Here is a 20711-nt window from a genome sequence, read left to right as displayed (position 1 = left end):
GAAGACCTGAGTTTGGGGGGGGGGGGGGGGCTGCTGAGACTTGGGTGTGTCAGGGAGAAGGGGGTGCTGGAGTCTTGAGTTTCCTGTCTGATGGAGCTGAGGTGAGGCGTGGGAGATTGTCCCCTTTCTGACGGGGAGAAGGACGGAGAGGAGGTGCTGGGGTCTGATGGGGACTGACAAAGCTCGGGTGTGCTGTGGAGGCGAGGCGCTGGAGGCTGATGAACGAGGCTTGCGCAGATCGGGGAGGCGAGGCGCTGGAGCTCGTGAAAGGAGGGTGGGCGAGGGGAGTAATCTCAGAGGAGAGGTTTTTTTTGTTTGTTTTTTTTTTGTCTCCACCCCTCGGATAGCGAGGGAATCTGGAGTTGCCCAAGCCTGACACTTGGGGGAAGGGGAAAATTTAAAAGTGGGTGAAAATCAGGTGGTGGTGGGGGCAGTAACCCAGCAGGCAGTCCTGTTCAAAATGAAAATAAAGCATTTTTTGTCAGCCTTTATGTGCCTCTTGCTTGATTTTATTCTGTGTCTGCCTGTTCTTTCCTGTCTGGATCTTCTTTTAATTCTGCCTGTATCTTCATAACTGCTCATTTCTAGTCATTCTCCCACTTTTTATTTCTTCTTTGCTGGCTTTCTTCTCTTTTTCTTCGTGTGGGTGCCTGTGTCTGTGGGCCCCCACCTGCCTTGCTACCTTTCACTCAGTCTGCCCAGTTTCTCCCTTCTCTCCTCTCACCGTTTCCTCCTTCCTATGCTGCTTCCATGGCGTAATGGGTGTTGGCAGATAAGGTCCATTTTGTCCAGACCTGGTTTGCCCAGTTGCCCCCACACTGCTTTCATTGCTCTATTTATTTAAAAAATATTTAGCACCTGCCTGTAACGCAGCCATTTGAGCTAGGTGGGTTATAAAAACCGTACATACATGACTTTACTGTTCTTCCCATTCATAATTATGTGTTTTTACAACAACAATCAATCACCTTCCATTTTACCCAAATGCTTTTTGGAATAAAAAGGTTTTCAGTTTTTTCTTGAATAACTTAATATCACAAATAGCCCGTAATTCACAGGGCAATTTCTTCCACATTACAGGTCCTATTACGGAAAAAAAAAAGCTCTTTTCTTAGTATCTGCTAAATGTATGGACTTTACTGAGGGTGCTGCATGATAACTCATATGGCTAAGGATACTTCCCAGCTGCCAGGATCGCACCTTCTCCTTTTTCCCCCGCGTTAGCTTGAAAATGTAGCCTAGTCAGCCTGCTGCCCATGCTCGGAAACTTTCGTCTCCCCTCTGCCACATCTGATCATGTACCAGAGCCCTGCTGCTGCCATGGCAGGCTGGTTGACCTGTAGCCATATCTATCTGCGCAAGCTATGCTGTCTTCATGCAGACTGGGTGGGTGTGGTGGGTCGGCGGGGGGGTGGGGAGCCAGCTGGAAAAGGTCACGGGGAGCCCAGGAAGCTGGATGCTGTGGTAATAGCCGCACTGGTGTTAGTGGCAGTTTTGGATTATTGTATATAAAAAAGACTCGGCTAAATTTTTTACTGCGCACATCATTGCGCGCGCAGAATTTACCCTGATTAAAAATAAAGGCGACTTTGGGGAGTGTTCCCAGGAAACGATTTAACTTTAACCGCTCAACAGTGGTGTTTAGCACTGGCCAGCTCAGCAGGTTTTTCCTTTTTTTTTTTTCTTTTGCAGTGAAGTGCAGCTTACAAACTCTTGACTGTTCTTGCAGTTTTCTCCCCCTCGCCCCCTCCTGGTGTGTCCACCCTCGTGCCCCCTCTGCAGTGTTGCTAGTAAAGATCCTAGTCCTAGTACCGAGCCCTGGGGTAGGTATCCTACTGGTCACTTAGCCTTCACCGGGCAGGATTCCACTGACCACCTCCCCCCTCTCTGAATTCTATGGTTCAACCAGTTCTTACCCAGTCCACAACTTTCTGTCCCACTTCCTTACTGTCCGGCTTGTTACCGAAATCCAGAGGGGCAACATCCATCCCACTTCCCTGATCTATCAACTTTGTCACTTCATTAAACAATTCAGTCAGGTTTGTCTCAGATGCCGCATTCCCCCCCACCCCCGGAAACGTTTCCATACCTTTGTCCGCTAGTGAAGTCCCTGTTAACTTAAAGCCTCTCATTCGTTTGTCTTGACTGTGCAGACTAAACTGTAAACTGCAAGGTGCAGGGACAGCCTCTGTGCCTCTGTACAGTGCTGCATACGTCTGCTCCGTATTATACAAATGATTATTAATATTATTATTATTATTAAGTTAGACCGACTGAGTCTGTAGCGACCTGGTTCCCAACGTTTGAGGAATGGGACTAGAACCGCTCTCCTGCAAGCCCCCTCTGAATCATCCCTTTCTTCTTTCCAACCCCCTCTAGGGCATGGCTTATAAGGGAATAAAATAAATATGTAAACACTGCTGTTACTCTCCCCCCCACTACAGGTCTCAGCTGTTCCTCCTCTGCTTCCCCTGCGCCTCCCAGCCTTCTCTCTCCGTTTCCCATCCATTCCCCTTTCTCTATCCCTGCCTCAAGCCTCCTTCACCTTCCATCTCTCCCCATTCTCCTTCCTTCTTTCCTCCTTGCTTCCCTCTGTCCCTCCTTCAGCTTCATCCCTGGTTCCTCCCCCCCCCCCCCAGCTTCAGCCACAGGAGGAGGGCAGTTGCCTCTTCGCCACGCTGATCCCTCCCGTACCGTGTGGTGCTATCACTGACGTATGATCCACGCGGCGCTGGAAAGCTCCATGAGATCTTTTTTTTTTTTTTTTTAAGTATTAAGTAACGACATAACAATTATCATAGAAATACAATAATATTACAGAGAACTTGATATCCATCCCAACCCTCCCCCCCCCTCCCCCAACTTCCACAAATACAGATAAAGGCATAATATCCACCAAAGAAAACTTTGGACAATACAGATGTAAAATAAAATAAATCGTATAAGAATATTAAAAAAAAAAAAATTACGGAAGTAGTTTCAAATCTAGATATCATATTTGATCGCGGTCAACTTCTCTAAATAGTGAACAAACCACAGCCGTTTATTAACAGCCAACAGAGCAGGAATCAAGGACAGCTTCCAACAATCAGCTAATGCACCCCTAGCTGCAATTATAATCCCAATCATCGATAACGGTGCATCTTTTGTGATACGTTCTAGTGGGAAACCCAAGAGAAAAACCTTGGAATTCTTGGGAATAGTAACCTAAGTAATGTCTTAAATCCATTTAATAATCATATCCCAATATTTCTGAGCCAAGGGGCATTGCCACCAAACATGATATAGCGATCCTACATCCTTAAATAGGCGCCGACATTCATTGCTTATTTGAGGATAAAATTTAGGGAGGCTCCGATGTAAGATACCATCTAAACAGTAACATATAAGCTCCATGAGATCCAAGGGTCCTGTAGAGTAGAGGAGAGTCGGCGGGTTAAACACCACTCTCCTGTGGGTGGCGAGGGGTTCTAAAGGCATGAAGATCAAGCTGAGGGGGCGCAGAGCAGTGCTCAGGCTGCTGACAGCAGGGGGCGTGATACCGGCAGGGAAGGGATAGCCCGGCTCAGTTTGGCCTTGGCTCGCCCTCTTGTCAGGAGCCTGAGCTCAAGATCTTGGAGCCTCATCCACTTCCGGTAAATACACTACGGTTACTTTTACAGTTTGGGGAACAGATAAGCATTGGGGGGGGGGGGGGGGGGTATCTTGCTGATGCCGCTGTTACTACCCTTAACCAATAAGCCTTTCATACTTTTGATGCAACTCCAACACTGCTTTCTGCTTCAAAGGCAAGGGGAAAAGGGGAATTGGATTCAGACAAGGGCCCCAACTTTTACTGTCTGGGGAATCGATAAGCATGGGGGTAGCACCAGTTACTACCCGTAACAGAAGGTGTGGGATTACTACCCGTAATCAATGAGCCTCGATGGCTTTTGATGCAGCTGCAGCATTGCTCTCTGCTTCAAATGGGGGTCGGGGGAGGGTGTGGCTGGAAAATGAAATTGGATTCAGAGATAACCAACCCGAGCCCTGACTTTTTTGCTGTCTGGGCTACCGATATGCAGACATTAGGGGAAAAGAAAATACAGGACTGCTTCTACGGCCAAGTCCATAAGCAAAGCGCGTCAAGCAGCACTGTCCGAATTTTCAAGAAGGATCATCACCCAGTAAAAATGTGGCTAGCCGTACATTTTTATGGGTTGTCATAAGGCGTGGGAATAACTTCACGGAGTGGCAGATACTACTCTTAAGAGAAACCTAGGGGTAACCTGCATGGTGCGGCGGATTGTACCATAAGAAATTTGCTGGGCAGACTTGGATGGACCATTTGGTCCTTTTCTGCCATCATTTCTATGTTACTATGTTTGTTTCTGTGTTATGCCATCTGTGAAATAAAAGTTAACAAATAATGCACAGAAATAAATTCATATGAACTAACTCAAGTCCCACCGGTTCCATCCCTGAGTACTTTGCAGCTTCACTGTCCTTCCCCTGCAGAGACCCTGTCCCATACTAAGCTATGCCTCTTGGTACGCAGATCGCAGAGAGTGGCACTGCCTGCATGCAGCCTGTGGCTTGCCGGTCACACTTACTGAGGTAGCATCCCATGGTGTAGTTGAAGATGGTGCAGATGTCCCCGGCGTCACACCGACTGGGGTTACATTGCACCACGCCGGTACTCTCACACGTACAGTTCTGGCTGCAATTGTTCTGGAGGAAATTGGCATTTACCTGGGATCAGAATTAAAAGAAAAGCTCAGTCTGACGGTGCAGGGACCCGCTGAAGCACAACCAGGGAGCTACAGATGGGAGGGCGGTGAGAAAAGCAGGGACCTATGGACGGGGGACTGGAGGAAAGGCAGGAGGGCCTATGGATGGGGCAGTGGAGAGAGGAGAGGGGAGCTAAAAACGGAGAGAGAGGAACAGAGGGGAACTACAAACAGGAAAGAGGAGAAGGGAACTACAGGTGGGGAAAAGAGGGAGAAGAAGGGATCTGCAAACAGGGAAGAGAAGGGAGCTGCAAATGAGGAAAAAAATGAGAGCTATAGATGGAGAACAGGGGAGTTGCAGAAAGGATGGAGAGGGAGCAAAATACAGGGGAGAGCAGAGGGGCAGGAGGGGCACTACAGCCAGTGAGGGGAGCTGTGGATAGAGAAGAGGAAAGACTTATGGATGGAGGCATACAGAGGTGAGAAATGGGGAGAGGAGACGAAGGTGAGTTGAGTGGATTGCATTCATGTGAATGGGGATTTTCTGTGATTTATTTCCATCTGGAGGGAATGTGATTTACCGCCATGTTGACGACAATTTAACAGTCCTATATCCTACTACGGCATATTTTTATATATTGCCAAAGGTACATAAATCCTTGCAAAAACCTCCAGGTAGACCGATTGTAGCTGGTATAGGGACTGTATTGGAACCATTGGCTAAGATGATTGATCATTATTTACAACCCAATTTGTCTAAGATTGAGTCTTATGTAAAGGATTCCACTGACTTTATTAATCAGTTGTCAGAATTACCTAAAGTTCAACATAACTGGATATTAGTAACAGCTGATATTACCTCACTATATACCAGTATCCCCCAGATGGAGGCGTTAAAGATTATTGAGGTAGAACTTAGGAAGAACGATTTGTCAGATAGAAGGGTGGAATTCTTATTAACTATTGCAGAGATTACGTTAACATGTAACCTTTTCAGTTTGATATGTAATTTTATTTGCAGATTAAAGGTATCCCGATGGGGTCCCCGATGGCGCCGAGTGTTGCATGTTTATATGTAGCTAATTTTGAACAACGCTGTGTATATTCCTCTAGGTGGTTCCAAAATATCGTTAGTTGGAAGAGATATATTGACGATTTATTTTTTATATGGCAAGGTCCAGAAATGGAATTGGATTGTTTTTTGGACATGTTGAACATGAGTGATGCGAATTTGAAATTTACTATATCCAGGGATGCTCAGACAGTCACTTTTCTATATATTCGGGTATGTGTCCACCAGGAGAGATTAGTTACCACTGTCCATAGAAAGGCAACCAACAGGAATACCTTATTACACTACAATAGCTTCCATCCTAGATTGTTAAAGGAAAATATCCCTGAGGGACAATTTCTTCGTTAAAGACGGTTATGCAGCTCGACTGTGGATTTTAAGATCCAAGCTCAGAAGTTAGGTAATAGATCTTTAGCTAGAGGTTATACCAGATCATGTGTAAAAAAAATCTTACAAGCGGGCATTATACGCCAACAGAGATAACCTTCTATTGCAGAATAAAAAAAGACACTCCATCTAGATTAATCTGTGCCGTACCTCATTCTTCTAAGGTGTCCCATGTGAAAAATATCATTTTAAAACACTGGTATATATTGTCCCCTTTGGATGTTTTCAATCAGCAACCTATTTTTGCCATTAAAAAATGCCAGTCTCTATGGGAAAAGTTAAAGGGTCGAAAACACACTTACATTGAGCCTAATCAGGACCGAGGACAGATACCTTGCGGTTCTTGTTCAGTATGCTCGCATGTTTTGCAGTGTATGGAATTCCAGCCTCCTAACACTAATAGAGTATATACACTACCTGAGTTCACTTGCAATAGTAGTGGAATCATATATGTTATAAAATGCCCATGTGAATTATTATATGTTGGTCAGACAAGCAGATCTATCAGATCACGCATCATTGAACATCGTAGTTGGGTAAAATCCTTAAAAGAACATGCGCCACTTGTGGACCATTGGATTGAGTTCAAACATTCTTGGGAGGATATTAAGTTCTTTGTAATAAAGAAACTGTACCTTAGGAACGGCGGGGATTTATCTGCGGCGTTACGTAAAGTGGAACGTTTTATCTTTAATTGGTCCACTTCTGCCTCTAGTGGACTCAATGGTCCAGTTGAGTGGAGTGCATTCATGTGAATGGGGATTTTCCATGATTTATTTCCATCTGGAGGGAATGTGATTTACCGTCATGTTGACGACAATATGGGTGTTCATTTGTTCACTTATTTAGCATAAGCATTTCAATCAGATTCATTTGAGCTCTTTAATAAATTCTTTATTGGGTATGATATAAAAAGACGTGGCATCCGTAGACACGTCATTACGCCTTTCGAATCCCTGGGAGAACGTCAGTTTCGGGTGTATGTGAGTATGATCAGTTGGAAGACTGTGTTGGTAGGATATTCATTGCTCATAATAAATATATTCATTTGCTGTTTGTTTCTCTATGTGTTGTAGATGTTGGATTAATATTTGGAGGACTAGAATTTATATGAAAAGCTGTGATGGCTGTGAATTATCCGTAATTCAATTTTGTATCCTTGCATCAACACTTTTTGGAGGAACTCATATGGTGCAGGCATTTATGGACACTCGGTGAGCTTTGGTATTCGTATGGTCGCGTTGGTATAGGAAATAATGCATTACTTAAAATATATAAATAATATTTTCTATAATTTTTGGTTTTAGATTTAGGGTGATGCAATTTGCCATTTGAAGAATTTGACATTTAAAGATATCTACGTTTCCTCCTCCTGTTTATAACTGTTGGAGGAGTTTGATTGGTGAAAGAAGGTTTATGAATAATTGAATTATGCTGAAGTTATTTAATACTTGAAGATTTCTACAATTGAAGATTTTTCTATCTTGAGTCAGTCCTTGAGGAAGCCCTTATGATAATAGGGTGAAACAAAGATCTTTGACGGACTCGTTTTTCAAAATATGATAACTGGTTAAATTCAATTAAGAAGGATTCGTTTCATGGATGACTTATTAATATTTTCATGAATTAACAAAAAATTATTTGTATAGAAAATATAAGAACAATAATAAGTCTGAAATGTGTACTCATTTGGTTTTATGTGAGATGAGTGATGATTGTATGGGTGTGTGTGAGTTAGATTTTAATTGTTTAGATAGTTGTTATATATGTGGTTGCATAAATAAAATGTTGAAAATACAAATTATAGAACAACAAGTTCTTCTTTTGTGTGTAATTCTATCTGTGGCACAATATTGTAAACCCCAGCTAAAATCTGGCTTTACTCTCACTTCCAGTCCCCAGCGACCCTCTGCACATATCCCATTTTTGTCTCCATCTCTTGTACTAGGGATACATTCCAGGCATCCACGCTCCTTTCTGTGAAGAAATATTTTCTTATGATGCCTCTAACCCCCCCTTGAGCCTCACACAGTGGCCTCTTCTGGGTGTAGGCCTTCCTTGAAGCTCAGGACTTGATGTTTCACTAGTGAAGTGAATTTAGCGGGCCTGTAGTGGAGAGGATCAGTTCAGTGGTGGCACCCACTACTCATCACACGGCACTGTCCACTCCCAGAGTGAACTGAACGGCTCCTCTTGCTTCTTTGAGTTTCCAGCTCAATCAGAAACAGCATCTATAGAGCTATGGTGCTAGGAGCCTATATTAACAAGTATCCAGGTTTTGGTTTTTTCTCCTATTTTTATAACCCATCGTCAGTCAGCCCAGCCCAGCCAGGGACCACAGGTCTCATCTCTCTTCAGAGCCCAGTACCCGCGCACCCTGAGTCCGGCCAGCAAATGTCACTGTTAAGTGACAGCTGAGACTCTCTCCCTCCAGAGGGGTATGAACACTGCCTCTACCGCATCCCCAGCCCTGGTTGACCCAGGGAGAAGAAACCAGACCTGTGAATTGAACTCTGGTCTTAAGCACAGCCACTGAGCCACCAGGCTAGTCCTATATATATTAATACTGTTGTTTTTCCATGCAGTTTCCTGCAGAGTGAGAATGGAAGTCTGGGATGTGTTCTGCCCCTAACTGATGCCAAAAGTCAGGTTGCTGGACAGTTGCTGTCCAGTGCCGTCTGTTGACCAATGATGTTGGTCTCCAGACAAGAACACCCTCCTCAGCTTTGTCAGCCATTTTCCCTGTGCTGGATCTGAAATGAGTCAATGAAGGGACAGACAACCTGGAAGGTCCAGAGCAGCTGGACAACCTGACCCGCCCCCAACATTCTTAGCAGAATGTTGGGGGCGGGTCTGATTTTAATAATTAATGAGGGCCAAGGGACCTCACTGAATAGCTTCTCAACAGTTTAGTTTCCAATCTTGTACCAAAAATTAAAAAAGAAAAACCTTTTAAGAAGAGATGATTAAATGAAAGCAAAAAAGAGAGAGTTAGTTCCAAGTCATCTGGGGGCAGGCTGAACCAGTCCTGGTTTTAAACAGAGCGCCCTCCTCCCTCCTCTTGGCATTGCATCTCTGCGATGATAGGCAAAACCAGGTCTGGCTTATCCTGTGACCCAGAGGTGCTTGGAGGAGAGACGTACCGGATAATATTGGTTGTTGTAGACGCTACCGCACTGGCTGTAGGGGACGCAGTCCTCGCCGCTGAGCACGTAATTTCGGTCACAGGCACACCCCTCCATGCAGGGCACGCCACACTCCGAGGGGGCTGCCAGGTTGGCACAACTGGCTGGGCAGGCCATCATACAACTCTGGTAGGTGCTGTGGTCTGGGCACTTGATACCTGCCAAGAGAGATCAGACATCGCATCCAGAGATCTGGCACTTAACTCTTCTCCCCCCACCCCTCCCCATTTCATCCAGTGCATGGGATCTGTAGTTTTTTCTTCCATGTTTTAAAATGGCCGCTACAGGAACCAGAATGCCCCAGGAGGCGCACATCACAACAGCCAGGACATGCCAAATGTCTTTCCCCAGAAAGCTAGGTCACAGGATGGCTTCCGACACAGAGTTAGCTGCTGATGCCAGATTAGCAGGTGACTCCATGTCACCATGGACAGGCTAAGTTAAGTCTGCTTTTACCCTGTCACCATTCTATCGATGAACTTGTACTTCCTTATTTTCTTAGAAGAGGCTGGAACTACAGGACTATAGCTGCACTGGATCAGCCTGGCCAGCTGAAATGGAGCCAATTGGCAGCCTCAATTTAATATTAGAACCTGCAACACTCGAACATGTGTGGCAGTGCCTCCTGTGGACACACAGGCAACTGTAATGGTCTCTCTGCAGCCATGCTCCATAAATAATATAAACCAGACTACTGCCCGGACCATAGATCAAAGTAAGGGCTAAGATGCCATTTAACTTCCCAGAACTAGTACATTCAATCAAAAAAAGGAAATATAATAGCCTTTAGGGAGTGGGTGGGGAAAAGTGACCTCCAGCACTGTTCCTTTCCTTTGTAGAGAAGGTGACCATGCTGTTCTCTAGTGACTTCCCTGACAGTCCTCATTGGCCATCTCTTGCCCCTCCATTCCCTGTGTCTTACTGCAGTCGGTGGAGGTTCTCCAGGTGCTGAGGCGGACCCCCATCTCCTGGCAGGCCTGGACATAGACCTCATAGCTAAGGCATCGCAGCTCCGTGTCATTGTAGATGGCACACAGGTCGAAAACGCAGTTCCTGAAGAAAAGGGTGAGGAGAAGAAAGGAAAGGGTTAATCTGTAGGACAGAACACTTCTTCCTTCCTCTGGGAGAGGGCATGCCCTGGAAGGAGGCAGGGAAAGTAAAGTCTGCAAAATCTAACTAGTATTTCTCTCTCTTCCAGGCTCCTTATCAAACCATCCCAATCTTCAACTCTCTAACTCTAAACTAAATCTCTAACTAAATCTCTCAAACTCTGCTACTGTTAATGCAACTGCTCTACCCAATCTCTCCTTCCAAGCCTGTGCCTGCCTCTGTTTCCCTCAAACTTGATGAAACTCTCCTGCCTGTGTTTCTCAACTCTTCTCTCTGGTGTTTGTCCCAGATCTCATGTGCGTGCGTCCCAGGGAAAGCGCCCCCCCCGGATACTGGATCCTACATGCTTCACCACATTACTCACTCCTGATAGGCTTCTGGAGAAACAAGACTGTGGCAGTCCTTGAAGGGCCCCTGTGGGTCAGAAAAGGCCCCGCAGTACGCTGTGCTGTTCATAAGCTGCAGCTGCTCCTCTGTGCACTCCTGGATCTCGAAGCCTGATTCCTCGTCCAGCACCTCGCGCCTGGAAAGAGAGAGAGATGGATGACAATTCAGGATCTCCTTCCCATCCTCACAGGATTCCCGACCCAAGAGAAAAAAAGCTTTCATGCCAGAGAAACACCGGTATCCAACCCTGACAGAACTGCAGAGAGTGAAGGCTTTATGATCACATGGGCCATTCCCAGACAAACTAATAACCCCTCCTCCCCTTAAAGTGTACTGGAAATATTGAAGGCTGGCATATTTTAAAAAGTGGCGATATGAGATGCTTCAACTTGATATATTTGTAATGCTGTGGTGATTTGATATGGGGGATTTTAATGGGTGTCCCGTTTTGCGAGTTAAACGAGATTTCATGGCTGTGAATTTTAATATGAGTGTTTTGTGAATGAAAGGTATGGATATGTGGGTATGATTGGTGTATGTACGATTGGGATTGTAACATTGATATTTTTGATGGCTTTAAAAATAGAGTATTGGAATTACCCGTGCACCTTATCAAAGTATTATATTTTTGTGGGGTTTTTTTCACATAGATAAGTGTTTTGTATAATTTTAATAAACCTGTAATTGAAAATGTTTTCAGGATTACATAATTCTCCTCTGTTCGTTGGGTTCTAGTGTTGATTCATATTCAGAGGGCTGATGCACTTTTTGTATATACGTAAAAGAAACCCATTTGACAATAGTAACTGAAGAAAGAAGCTGCATGGGATAGGGATACAGAGCTTGTCACTTCTATGGGTGGCTCGGGACCTGTCACCCACATACTAAGTGTCTGGCACGCTCCCTCAGGCTTTGGACTCCAGCTGTGAGGTAGTTTCCCACTCTGGATGCAGCATAAGCTCTGGGGGCCTGCGATAACCATGGGTGTGTCTGCAGCAGCTGGAGAGGCCAGAGACCACCTCCCCTTGTTATCTACACTGGCTGGCTGTGTGCCAACCCTTCCCTTCTCTCTCCCTCCCTCCACACACAAGCACACAGCCTCGGCCTGAGGCCTGCCCCAGGAAGGGATGAATGATTAACCAGATTTTGACACAGACAACCAGTTCTCAAATCCATTCCTCAAAATGCACCCTCCCGTCACACAGGTCAGGATACGCGCCATGAACATTCAAGAGACATACTGGCATATACGTCTGATTAATTTGCATGCTCTGGCGTCTCACTCAGCGACGGTTCCTCTCCAGATGGCTCTGCACACCTTTAGGATCAGATCCCTCGGACCCCTCTACCTCCTCACCTGTAGCGGCCGGGGCTGCTGTCCAGCTCTGGGATCAAACGGCCCTTTTCCGCCACTCGCCAGCTGTTCCCAAAGGCATTGAGGCTGTTAACAATCTTCCCGTCTGGCTGTTCATATTCATTCCTCTTGATGCCATCGTAGTTACCGCACAAGCCCCGGACATGGTCCTGGTATGTGCTGGGCAGAATAATTTCTGAGTAAGAGGCAAGAGAAAAAAAAAACATGATTGGGGAGGGGGAGACTCTCATCCGAGGGTGCAGTATCCTGGCAGTGGGCCCAGGTGAAGGCTTGCATTTCTGAGGCACCCTGAATCCATTGGCGGAGTCAGCTGCTAGGAAATCGCAGCCTGAGCCTTCACCAGCCATTTCCTCTGTGTGGTGTCATGCCAGCTAACTGAGATCATCAGTGTGGCTCGTATCCCACTTCATGCCTGTTTTGTTCTGTGTACAATGTTGCCCCGCGCAAGGGCACCTGGCAGTTAGATCATTCCACTGTGTCTAAATGGAGGTAGGGAGTGGCAGACAAGAAGGTACTTTTTACTCCTGAAGAGTTTTTTCCAAGGCCAGAAAAAATAAAGGATGCAATTGTTTGCCTTAATTTTCAAAGCAAAAGTCCAGTTAATGTGGCTAACAGTACATGTGTTCTACGCTGAGGGAGAGCAACATTTCAAATAGCTGTCGTACGTGCACAAATCACTGTTTATGCCCTGTGAGCGGCTTGGAAATTTGTCTTCAAAACATTAAGCTCCTACCGCGTTGGTAAGTGTTCTACAATAAGTATTGCAGGTGATGTATTTTATGGTGTAAGAAACATCATCTCGCATCAGCTGGGGACTCCCCAATTTGTGTAATAACGCTCTGTTGGGTTACTGCATCAAATAACCCAATCCCGAGATACACAGGCCTACAAGATGCTGCTGGCAGGTGCAGAGAAGAAGCCCTAGAATGAACCGCCATAAGGTCTCTCTCAAGTCCTACCTGAGTACTCCTTGCCATCGAAGCTCACAGACAGGCCAAAGTCAGCTTCCAGGTAGAGGTTCTTGGCCCTCTGGAACAGCCTTAATCCCTTCGTGGGGCTGGAAAGGGGGTGTGACCTTTTGGCCATTTACCTGGGAATAACCAGGAAGGAAAGAATTACCATGGATGTAATAATGCACAAGAAGCAGGCATGTTTAGTACATGGTGGCAGAAAAAGCCCAATTAACCCATTCATTCTACCCAGTTATTCCTGTCTATACTGCCAAGGATATATTCTAGCTGCCAGCATAGACCATGACCGCTTGCAAGGTGTCACTCATCATACAAAATAGGTTTTTGTCATCTGTTCCTCACCCTCTTGGGTAGATGAGTATACAAGATCTCCTCTTTAGTTCACACCCAGTCCTCCTATCTTCCCATTTCTAACTACAAAGCTTTGTAATAATGTAAATGCCCTAACTTTCAGCCTCCTAGAATCCTAGGGCCTTTCTAGATTGTTCTCCACCAACCTGTCGCAATACTCAAGCTGGTGTGTAGGAAATTGAAGGTTTATGTACATAATTGCAAATTTACCAATTGTCAGTAATAATCAACATATCACATTACAAAATATTTGTATATGTAATGATCAGGACACCTCCATTATGCTGTTTTGTTGATTCTACAAACTAAGTCTAGTTGATTACTACTGGTCTTTTCAATCTGCCAGACAGAACTGGCTAACCACTTAATTCAGTGGTATTCACTGATGGTCACTGAAAGCAATAAACTGGTCAGGTTTTCAAGATATGCCTAATGAATATGCATGAGATAGATTTGCATACAATCAAGGCAGTGTGTATGCAAATATATCTTATGCACATTCATAAAAGATATACTGAAAATCTGATATGTTTACAGCCTTATCGAACTAAATCTAGTTTATAGATTACTATTAGGCCTACACATGATCACCAACGATATCACCCACACATCTGATATCCAACACTTTCTGACATCACAGCCTATACAAATTAGTCAGAAACTAGCATGTATATGCAATGTCACTGGTGGCTGTCTTGCCAATATGGCAGCTCCCATGGCACCAAACACACAATATATTAACTGTTATGTTCTTGATGTTATTTTTTAATACAAAGCAAGTATTAAGAGTATTTTGCAGTGTGTACTTACTCATATAGTTTCCCTTTAAGCATTGCACTTTGAAGGAACACTCCCTACCACCTTTGGGGTTGACCATTTTGCTGAACGTGTCATGAATGACATCACTCGCACACTCATGCCCACAGGTATCCTGTTGGCCTGGATAGTGTGAGCTGTCGTTAGCAATATCATCACCAACACAGAACTAGCAGTGTGGCACTCCCCAAGGAGAGTCCAAAATCCATGAGATGGTCACTCACCACCAGTTTACGGTCAGGCAGCAAGCGGATGGAGTAGCCATAGACATCCACGTAGACCTCCTTCAGGAAGGAGACTCTGCTGAAGAAAAAGCGCTGCTTGTTCTTGCCAATGATGGTTAGTGGTGGGAGGGACTCTGGCAGGGTGTGGGTGGTTACCAGGGTGTAGGTGTACTTGCCCTGGTAGTGGTGGACGAAACCATCGAATGTTCGGTAATGTGGGTCGCCAGAAACTGTGCACTTGTAAAATCCTGTAAACCACAGAAAGGCAGACAGGGACATCAGGGTGAGGGTTATTATGGGAAGTCACTGGCTGCTGTGAGAGTCAAGCTATTTGGGAGGACCAAGTCAACCAACTTGCTAATCAAAGATGTGAGACTGCCCCTCCCACTGCAAGTGAAGTGTGTGAGGTTCTCAACAGGCAGGTGAAAATCACCTTTAACAATTGCAACCCTTGTTCCATCTGGATTATATCTCCTTTTGGTCAACTAGATGATATTTCAGTCCATCTAAGGCTTTCATTTCCAACTCATCTCAAGAATTTCTGAACCATCATTTCTGGGTTATATCAAGAATTCAATCCATCTCTCTCTCCCTGTCCTGTCTATGAAATATCCAAAGCAGTTGCTGGACAAAATGGCACCCTGGGCAAGGGTTTCTTTTAGCATCCCCATTTTTCTTTTAGGCTCATGTGCTTACAGACGGACTCCAAAGGGCAATGTGGCACTCCTCCTGGCTTGGCACTTGGTGGTTGCCCTTCTTGTTCACTCCTTGTAACAGCCCTGGCAATATCACTTCCCAGTCATATCAATAATAATCCAGCTCATCTAATCTATCATTTCTCAGTCAGAAAAGAAGCTCTAGTTACCATCCCAGTGTTGGTTCTGGGTCTTATCGAGTTCCCCTCTCCAACTGGTCATATCTGAGTTGTCTCTTCTGTGTCACATCAAGCTCCCACCAGTCTCAACTATATTGAACTGCAGTATATTGCGTATTATAATAATACTAATAACGATGAGAAATTCCCATCCCAGCAAGCTCCTCTCCTCCCCAGTCACCAGAGTGTAGTGTGACTGGCATCCCCCAGGGTCTGTACTCACTTTCAGGTTTACAGTAGGGGGCCCCATCCTTCACGGCACAGATGGAGCCCTTGCTGCATGCAAAGGCCTGGCAAAGAAGTCTGCTGCCCACCGCACACGTGCACCAAGTTCTACAGTCCTTTGACAGCCAGGTATCCCCCACCTAAAATGATGAGAAAACAAACAGTGAGCCAATTATCACTAAAACCAATTGGGTTCATATTCAGCTGCTGTGTGGCTCAGCTAATTAGCCGGAGACAACTATCCAGCTAACTTAGCCCTAGATTCATCAAAATGCTATAAAAATAGCAGAAGAGAGAGGTGTGGGGAGTGCGGTAGGTCTTGGGGGGGATGTTTTACATACAGAGTCAGAGGTACAAACAGCAAAGTTGACATTGATGAAGATTTTCTGTCATTTGGAGCGATGAAAGGTAAGAGGAGTTGATTTGTACAATGTACTCTACCCAGGGTTCGAGTCCAGCTATCGCTCCTTGTGACCTTGGGGAAGTCACTTTACCCTCTATTGCCTCAGGTACAAAACTTAGATTGTAAGCCTTCTGGGGATAGGGAAATATCTACAGTACCTGAATGTAAACTGATGTGATATCTCTGATGAATGTCGGTATATAAAAATAATAAATAAATAAATAAATAACTTGATTGCAGCCACGTAGAGAGTGCCGGATAACTTATTTGGCTATCTCTGCTCCTCCCAGTTATTCCCCCAGAATGCTCCTAGCTTATTGGACAAAATTTTAGCTAGATAATATATTTCCAGATAGATTTTAGCCAGAGAAGTGCCCAAATACTCATTTAGCTGGATAACTCAATTTTCCAGCTAAATGATTCTGAATATAGACCTCAAAATCATTGAGTTATTTGGACGCAATGGATGCAGTATATCCATCTATAATCACCTGATATTTTCTGTATTGCGATGTCATCAAGCCATCTTGCCATTGGCTTGTGCCTCCAAACAAAAGATGGATAGCCAACCGTAGTCCCTTGGCATTGTGATGTCATCACACTGCCTTGCCACTGGCTGCCACCTTGGTGGTGATTATGAATGACGGCTTGCCGCAGTGGATGTGGTGCATACTCAGCCACAATCACTGTGAACTGTCAGACACGGGCACACCTACGCCCCACTTACGTTGTGATACTCGTTCTGGTTCACCAGGCAGCCGCAGCGGCTCATGGGCACACACTGGTCATCACTGAGCACAAAACCACGGTCACATGGGCAGCCCTCCACGCAGGCTGTGTAGTGGTTACAGCTGGCTGCGGCGTAGATGTTCGTGCAAGTGGCTGGGCAGGGAGAGGCGCACTCGGAGTAGTGGCTGTTCGGAGGGCAGGGCAGAGCTGGGGAAGGAAATTGATAAGTAAGACCAAAATATATACACAACTTCTATAAAGGACATATTGAGTTATTCTAGGCACAATACACTTATGAGTTTAATAACCCTTAATTAAAGGTTGGAATAAAGCAGTATGTCCCAGGCCCACTATTTCCCTGCCTATAGATCTCTAGTGCTAGTGGTTAAAACCTAGTATGTGTGATCTGGGAATGCCCTGAAATCCTTGCAGGATGAGAATGAGCAGTAGAAGTTGAGAAGAGTTGATCTTCAGGACATGCAAGGAGTAGCGGTTGTAGAGAGGACCTGTGTCGATAAGAGGCGGATGCTTCAACCAGCAGCTAGCACAGAGCAGGGAAACTTATCTAGCTCCCATGTTAGGCAGACTGATGTCCCTGGGAGTTTTCTGTTAAACAGGTTTGGAATCTCCACCGCTGGAGGATGTAAATGAACCCCTTACGCTCAGAAGTGTGAGGACCATGGGATTTCTCTTCACTGGGGTAAAGGAGGACCATTTTCCAGCAATGTCATTAGAACTGGATGTAGGATAACAAGGGAAAGCCAGCACGGCACAAGGTGGAAACTAGAGCAGCTCTGCATAAGGAGGTTACACCCCAGACTTTGATGTTATAGTTCAGCTGCCCAAGATAGAAACTGAGCACTGTTAAGAACTCATTTTCTATTGAATTTCTGCTACTGCAAATAAATTCGGACTAGTTTGAAACGACACAGTTGAATCATTTACTGTTATATGGAAGCATCCTTTACTTTCAGTTTAACGCACCCGAGGTCTACCGCAGCATCTGATTGACCTACTTAACTAAGAATCCTAAAACCATTCAGGCAGTTCCCTGAATAACCTGTTATATGAGCTTAGGGTGACATTACTAGCTACATTCTCCCAAAACATCAAGCCCTCAGTTTTTAGCTCTGTTGCTGCTTCATTTCCGGTCTTATTCCCCACTCTCCTTTCTTATTTATTAAAATTATTTTATTTCTTATATTTTCACATTTTCTGTGGATAGCGAGTAAAGGCAGTTTATGATGGACACGTCAAGGTCCATCACGTCCAGGTCTTCAGGATCAGGCTGAACCAATCCTGTTTGCCCCTGTTGCCTTACGTCCTAGAACTTAACCACACCATCTCCTCTCTTTACGGGGCCAGGCAGGTGACTTACGGCAGAAGGTCTGGTTGCGCCATCGGATCTCCACACCCTGGCTCTTGCAGGCCTCCACATAGGACTGGATGTTGTCGCAGAGGGTGGAGGCCATGCCGCTGTATTCGCACATGTCAAACACGCAGTTCTTCACGAAGTCGGTGGGCGGGATGGCGGCGTGACAGGGCTGGTAGGCCTGAGACAGCATCTCCTCACACAGCTGGAGCATGCGGGCCTCCTCCTCACGCGTGCACTTAGGATTCAGATCCTCGCGCTCATCCGGTTGGCAGCTGTGGGAGGAGGGCAAAGCAGACATAAGAGGGTGGGCCTGCCGGGGAGACACTCCTAGCCAGCAGGAGGTGGCAGAACTGGAGCTAGGGACTGATTTGTATGGATGAGGATGTAATTATTATGCTTATATTGTATGTTCTCTAAGGTTTAACTGTAAACTGCTTTGATTATTTTTTTGGAAAAGTAGTCTTATCAAAAATGAAATTAAAGTTAGTCAATGTAACTTACCCTGGATCACTATCACCTTCCGCTTTCCAGCTGTTGCCAAACTCGGTGACGTTCTGTGCCAACTGGCCATTGGGCATCAGCAGCTCGTCTTTGATGTTTCCATTGAAGTTGCCACACATCCCATTGACCTGCATTGCACAAGAGTGAGATCTCAGTGCTTCCTAGGTGACAGTCCCACTGCTTGACCTCCGTTTCTCAGTGTGGCTCGGTGCTAAGAGTGCAGAAGCTTTGACATCAGTTACAGATTCCAGTCCCATTTCTGCCACCAGTCTCACCTTGTATGGTCTTAAAGAGTGCACACTAATCCGGGGGGGGGGGGGCTCTTCCTTGGTCCTGTTTCTCTTCCCCCACCCCAAACAGCACAATTTCTGGCCTCCAGCCCCTTACCTTGCTATGGTATGATCCAGGCAGTTGGATCTCCAAGTGGTGGTTGCCATCAAACTTCACCACCAATCCAAAGTTTGTCTCAACCACAGTATAGATGCCACTGGTAGTGATAGAGACACCAGGAATCCAGTCTAATACAGGCGTCCTTACCCGCTCATCATTAATCTGAGAGAGAGAAACACACACACACACACAGAGTGCCAGAGAGAGACCGACAGACAGATAGACAGACAGGGAGAGATAGAGATTAGTATTTATTAAGTTCATATCTGCATTTACGAAAAGGACCAGTAGGGAACAAAAGTCCTCCAACCTATGGGATGATGGAGAGCAGGGAGGGATGAAGAGAAGAGAGGAATGAAAGAGTGAGGTTGAGGGAGAAAGAGGAATAAAGACAGGAAAAGAAGGAAAGGCCCAGGGAGTGACTAAAAAAGAAGTGGAAGGAAGGGGAGCAGATGAGTAAAAGGGTGGGAGGGAGGTAACGGCATAATAAAAAGGGATGAAGAGGAGTGGAGAGAGAGGGAAGAAAAGGAGTGGCAGGAAGGGAGAAGTGAGAGAGGAAGATTAGGGGAAGAGTGAGAAGGAGGGGGGGGGGAGAATGGAGTAGGAACGGGAAGGTTGCGTACCAGCACTCTCTTGCTCTTTTGCAGGGTGATCCGGTCCTGGTTGATGATTATATGAGCCAGCCGTACATAGGCGTTTTCCGGAAGACCCCGTTCCTCATTCTTTGCCACCACAGAGAAGTTGGCGACCCCGCTGGTATTGTAGACCTTCACCAGGGTGTAGGTGCAAGTGCCCATGAAAGTGTGCATATAATTATCAAAGGTGAAGTAATGAGGGTCACCTGCTACGTGACATGTGGCAATGCCTGTGAACCAACAGAAGAGCCCAATTATGCTGGGAAGCCAGTCAAGGTGAGACTGGGTTATGAAAACTGGCTAAAAGGGCCCACGGCTAGGACTTCAGTCACACATGATGACATTTAATTACAGTCACGGGCTTTCATCACGCACACAGGGGAACTAGTTACAGTCACCAGTTCTCATCTCGTGCATGGGGCCCAGTTACAGCTACCAGTTCTGTCCTAAATCTGAGGAAATAAAAGGCTGATATCTAGCCACTCTGGCTGCACAAGGTAGCTGGATAAACTTATCCACTAACGTGGGCAAGATATTCAGCAGTGTGGCTGCATTATTGAATATTCTCTGCTATTTTAAATTTAGCCAGATTATCTGGCTAACTTTAGGACGATCAAATTGCAGTCCTAGACATATATATATATATATATATAATTTATTTTATTTATTTATTTAGCATTTTTCTATACCGACCTTCATGGTTAAATACCATATCAGATCGGTTTACATCGAACGGGGATAGAGAACTGTAACAAACGGAACAGCAATTTATAATCAGAAGGAGAACAAAGTTACATAAAACAAGGACTATAAACTTGGAAGCTTTACAGCTGAAAGAAAAAGGCCCGAGTAGGGCAATAACTTAAACACAAAAGTCATAATGTACCGGGCTGGGCAGGTAAGATTATTAGCGAAGGTACTAAAATATGAAGTAAATCGAGGAGTAGTACGGTTCCATAGCTTGTGAGCAGGTTGATTGTCTAATGCTGTTA

At 45.4% G+C, this 20711-nt stretch overlaps 1 pseudogene; it reads right to left on the bottom strand.

The window, feature by feature from the left end:
• The window catches only part of LOC115077468, a 107573-nt pseudogene that overhangs the window by 3167 nt on the left and 83695 nt on the right, over nucleotides 1-20711 (bottom strand).

The sequence above is a fragment of the Rhinatrema bivittatum genome, chromosome 16 (genome assembly GCF_901001135.1).
Source record: "Rhinatrema bivittatum chromosome 16, aRhiBiv1.1, whole genome shotgun sequence".
Classification (NCBI taxonomy): Eukaryota; Metazoa; Chordata; class Amphibia; order Gymnophiona; family Rhinatrematidae; genus Rhinatrema; species Rhinatrema bivittatum.
Note: the sequence above shows the minus strand (reverse complement) of the source record. Positions and strands in the feature narration are given on the sequence as shown.